We start from the raw sequence: 6,000 nt of genomic DNA, 5'->3' as shown, positions 1-6,000 counted from the left end.
CCTGAAAGGGAGATCCAGTCCACTGTGATCCGGGAAGGCAAGCAAGCTTGCCTTGCTTCCATGGGTATGCTGCCCGCCTCAAGAATATTTATAAAATCTTCTTTAAAATACACAATGCAGAACTGAATGAGCTGCCATCTCTTCCTCAAGTCACTGTCCTGTCCTGTCCTGTGTGTGTGTCTGTGTCAAAGTGCTTTGCTTGGTATTGCTAAATAAACTAGCTGTGTCTTGCCGGGCCGTGGTGGCGCGCACCTTTAATTCCAGCACTCGGGAGGCAGAGGCAGGCGGATCTCTGGGAGTTCGAGGCCAGCCTGGTCTACAAGAGCGAGTTCCAGGACAGGCTCTAGAAACTACAGAGAAACCGTGACTCAAAAAATAAAAAAAAAAAAAAACAACAACAACAAAGAAACCTAGCTGTGTCTCTTAGAATTCTTTCCTCCAGAAGAACAGAAGGGAAACCTTCACCTAGTAGTAATACTACTTGTAGGCTGAAATAAGAAAATGCATGTACTTGAAGGAAGGAATGATAAATATTTATATTAATGTGGATTATAAGCATTGACTTTGCCAATAAACAGGAGATAGGAGTTAGAGCAATCATACTCTCCCATGTTTTAAGTTCTGACACTGGCAACTCATAAAGGTGATGGATGGGTGAGGATTCTTTCCATGAACAAAATGGGTAACGATTAAAGGAAATCTTTATGATATTAAAAAGTTGGCCGCATACAAATTATCTGCAGGGAATTCTTACACAACTTCCAAGCATGAATAAGGATCTGGGGGTCATTTCCAGGCTAAATTTGCCCACTGCTCTCAGTGGTGGGGGAGACATTTTCCTGAGAGCAAACATGATGGAGACCCTGTGCTCTGCTGGTCATCCAGGTCTGTTAAGACAGGACCTGCTCTTGACTAAACAACTCTCTCCTTTTCTTTTCCTCAGGTAAACAGGAAAACTCCACGTATCCGAGCCATGCTGGATTCTGAAGGTCAGGAAATGCTGTGGATAGCAAATGTGACCCCATTTTCAAATGATAGAGCTCCATGTCTTAACAAATAAGGCTCACAAACCGATGAGACTGCTCAGGAACATCACCAGATAAAACGAAGAGGATCTTTACTGATATCTGGACCTGTGCTGGATCGTAATTTCCTGCAGAGACACTGCTAGCGAACATCATCGCCTTGGGGCTCAGGAGGGGGCAGCAGTTCCCAGCACACACACTTGAAGAGAAGCTGAGTTTGGCTCCCTACACCCGAGTTCACAGCTATCTAAAACTCCTGGAGTTCCAGCTCCAGGGCATCCAACCCACAAGCAGTGCACATTCCTTTGGACAAAGACATGCATATACACGTAATTAAGTAAAAATAAAATCTAAAAAAATTAATTAATAAAAGGAAAAGGGGGTGGGGTGGGAATTCTGGGAAGCTCCTGGATCCGAAGGAAGCTGTTGACTGCAGCTAGAAGTGAGCCGGTACCTGAGCAGTTTCTGCCTACAGAGAAGCAGTGTTACTTTAACCTGGGAGAGGCTCAAGGCCTGAAACTATAGGATGCCCATAAATGAAACCCACAAGCGAGGAATCCAGCAAAATCCATCTACTTCTAAAGGATGCTTCCACGAGGACACTGATAGTTTTGAATAAAAAGGCCTAACAGCTGAATGAATTCTAAGAGAGTTAAGTTCCAAGAAAAAGCCAGGCCGTGGTGGTCCACACCTATGATCCCAGTGCGCAGGAGGCAGAGGCAGGCGAATTTCTTGGGTAACATCAGGATGAAGGGGGCCCAGAGCCAAAAATACAAGAGAGCACAACAGTCTTTAATTTTCTCTTGGGCTTTTAAAATTTTGTTTGAAGAATGAAGAAAAATAGCATTTGTGTTCTGTCAAGCCTTATATGTATGTAAAAGGCATATTTAAAGAAATTAAAGAGGAGGAGAAAAAGGTTCCTACCATCAACTACATTTCTGGACACAGAAAATCAGACAAAAGAAGAGAAGTTGGAGAGCATTTGTTTCTGAAAATTTGCCAAAACTTTGGGTAAAGTCAATGGGAACTGTGACTTGCCTTCCTGGATGTGTTTTATTTCCTCCCCACCTCCAACACACAAGCTTGGCAGAAGTGAAGTTCCGTCAGTACAGGGCTGGCCGTGGAGACCAGCAGCTTTCCTCCCAGAGAAGTCTGACTCACATCCAAAATGGAAGGAGGAAGCTAGGCCTGTCAGACAAAGTGGCAGTCACTGGGCGTGAAAGGGGGAGATTCGCAGCTCTGTAGTTCCAGTGGGGTCCAGAGGTGGACCATCCAGAACGTTACTGAGGTTCTCCACATTGACAAAAGGCCTTCGGATCTCTCTGTGAGAGATTTTATAAAACCTAACCAAAGTGAGATCCAGGCCTGAGAGCTGGACACAAGTCTTAACACACGCAGATTTATAGGCACAGTGAAATTCCATGGACTCGGAGATTTTTTTTCCTACCTAACATTGGCTGATATCTTTGTTTTCTGTTGCTCTAACAGAATACATGAGACTGGAAGATTTATAAAGAAATGATCTTTCTTTTGGCTCATGGCTCTGGGGACAGAGACATTCTCGAGCAGGCAGCCACAGCTGCTGAGGCTTCATGCTACATCATTTTTCACAGAATGGGCGCGCTGGGAGAATAATGACTCCACCACGGGTAGGAGCAGAGGTGTCAAGAAGGTTCAGGACATTTTATAGCAATATGCTAATATGAACACTAAGCCATCCCTGAGAACAGAGCCTCCTAACACCGGTGATTCTCTACATTGGCAACCAAACTACAAACTGAGCTTTTGCAGTTAATGTACGGTAAACATTGGGCAACTTGTAGGGAAACAGACCAAAACACAAGAATAGAAACATGGGTAGACAGCCGAGTGGCTACACACCATAAAGACAGAAGTCAGAGGTTAATGAGTCTGGAGTTTAATCTCAGGAAAGTTGTTAGGGAAGAAAATGATTGGATTTTTAAAAATAACCTGAAAATCTAAGAAAATCAAGCATCGATGAAGCACAGGTAAGATAAAAAACAAAGCGAATCATCATGTAGCTAGGTGACAATGTTGGGGAAAATGTAGAAGAGATGGAAGTCATAGCCTCTGGTCATTCCTAGCCAGAACCAGCTCTCTCTCTCTCTCTCTCTCTCTCTCTCTCTCTCTCTCTCTCTCTCTCTCTCTCTCTCTCTCTCTCTCTCTCTCACACACACACACACACACACACACACACACACGATGGATTGCTGTTAAAAAGAAGCCCAAGGCAGAGGGTGCAAGGATTTTTAGCAGGCGGCAGAGCCAACTTCCTTCTTCCTTCTTGGCCAGTGAGAAGTTCCCAGTATTACACTTGGATCCCCAAGCTTCTAGCTGCAGGAATAGCTTGGTGTCAGAAGATAGGTAAACCCTGCAATCTAGCACATTTAGCACAAGCTCCTAGAAAAAAAAAATATGAACTCCGAGAACTGCTTCTCCAAACACAAAAGCAAGAGGAAAAAAAATACAACTCTAGTGGAGAAAATTGGTTCTATTTTATTCTATTACCAGCACATCAGCGTCCACCTGATTGTTTTTATCAATTAAACACATATCTTAGACTCTCTAGAGCAGCCACCAAATAAAGTATTTAAAGTAACAAACTTTTAAAACTATTTGAAGGGGCCAGAGAGATTACATAGCAGTTAAGAGGCTTGCTGCTCTGGCTGAGGACCTCTGTTTGGTTCCCAGAGCCCACATCTGGTAACTCAACAGTTATCTGTAACTCCAGCTACTCTTGTCTTCTTCTGGCCTCCAAAGGCACCTGCACTCCTGTGCACATACACACACACACACACACACACACACACGCACATGCACGCATGTGCCCACACACACACACACTCACACACGTATGTACACACACAGAAAGGGAGAGCACAGACACACATATATATATACATAAGTAAATTAAAATCTAAAAACAAAAACAACACAACACAAAACCTAAAGGAATTAGAAAAAGAATATGAATCACTTACCTAAAGAACTTTTGCTTTAAATAATGTGCACAAAAATTAGTTATTATGAAGCTTAGGAAGAAATCAGGAGAGCATAAAAAGAATCACTAAATAAATATTCAAATAATTTTTAAAGATTTACTTATTTTATCTTAAACATGAGTGCTCTGCCTGCATATATGCCTGTGCACCATATACTTGCCTGGTGTCTGTCAGGGTCAGGAGAGGGTGCTGGGTCCCTTGGAACTGGAGTTGTAAGAGGTTGTGAGCCAATATACGGGTTCTGGAAATCAAATTCAAGTCCAAGTGCTCTTACCGGCTAATGCATCTCTCAAGTCTGTGTACAAACCTTTGGTTTAGGTGACCTAATAAACATAATTTTATACTGACACAGACATAAAAGCTAAGCCTGCAGGTGGAAGGGCTCCTAAAAGGACGACTGCAGTGACATTCAGGACCCTGTCATCAGCCTTCTGCCTTTCAGGAATCAGCCTCAAAATGTGTTGCGGGAATATTTTGTTTTGCTTTGTTTCAAAATTAGTTGCATTGTTATGATTCTTTTTTATAGGCTAAAATAAGGACATAAGAATACACTTTCTCTTCTTTAACATAACTTATACAAGTTTTGCTATTTCTAAAACAAAAATCTGATTTCAAACTAATCGTTCCTGTATTCTCTTTTCTATCATCTTTTGGCAACTCGGGCCCAAGGCTTACTAAAACATAAGGCAACTCCCAAAAAGTGCAAAGAAGTAGACCTAAAAATACTCCATTTTGTCTTTTGTTTTGTTTTTACTTATTTTTAAACTTGTTTTTATTGTACAAAATATCAGGTTTCACTGTGATGCTTACATACATGCATATAACATACATTGACCGTACTTGCCCCATCCAAAACCCACCACCTTCCCTCCTCCTTGAGCCCTTTTCCCAAATCTTGATTCCATGCACAAGAGAAACCACATCATCTGTCTCTCTGAAACCGGCCTATTTTGCTGACTGTGATGATCTCCACTAACGTCTGTTTTTCTGCAAGTAGCATCGCTTTACTCTTCTTCACAGCCGAATATAATTCCACTGCGCATGTGCGCCACATTCTCTTTATTCGGTCACTCACCCGCAAGCACCTAAGCTAATGCTACAACAGGCTTCCGTGAGCCGTGCTGCACCGGGCTCCCGTGAGCCGTGCTGCACCGGGCTACTGTGAGCCGTGCTGCAATAAACATGGGCTTATAGGTGTCTCTGTTGCATACTGACTTCAGTGTCCTCAGGAAACACACAGGAATGATATATGGTGATATATAGCATATTGTGGGTCATATGGTAATTCTATTCAAGTATTCTAGACTCTGGAGAATAATCTTTTCTTGAAAATAAATAAATTAATAAAAACTGAAGCTGGTTGTCCAGTATCAAATGATTAGCCCTGAAAACATACATACAGGTAATGTTATATGGAGTTATATTTGGAAATATATATGTATATACAAATACATATATGTATGCAATAACTATTGAGAAAAAGGCCATGAATTTGAAAGAGAGTGAGGAGGGGCATATGGGAGGATTTGGAGGGAGGGAGGGAAGGGAGAAATGTTGTCATTAAAATACAATCTCAAAGATAAACAACCCCTCCCTCTCCCATTTTTGTTGCTGTGTTACCATTTTTTGTAAAAGTTACAAATCTTAAAGAGGGAAATAAAGCCAGGTGTGGTGGTGCACACCTTTGATCCTGGGCTCAAACTTAGGAGGCAGAGACAGGGAGATCGCTATGGATTTGAGGTCAGGCTGGTCTGCACAGTGGGTTCCAGAACAGCCACGGCTATGTAGAGAGACCCTGTCTCAAAACTTAAAAAAATAAATTAATTAATTTTAAAAAAGGAAATAATTTTTGAAATTCCTTTTAGAAAAATGACTATAAATTATATATACTCCTGACTGGACATAAAAATAACACCAGATAAATAAAGAAAAGTGTTGTGCAAGGGGTAAGA

Source organism: Arvicola amphibius, chromosome 1 (genome assembly GCF_903992535.2).
Source record: "Arvicola amphibius chromosome 1, mArvAmp1.2, whole genome shotgun sequence".
Classification (NCBI taxonomy): Eukaryota; Metazoa; Chordata; class Mammalia; order Rodentia; family Cricetidae; genus Arvicola; species Arvicola amphibius.
Note: the sequence above shows the minus strand (reverse complement) of the source record.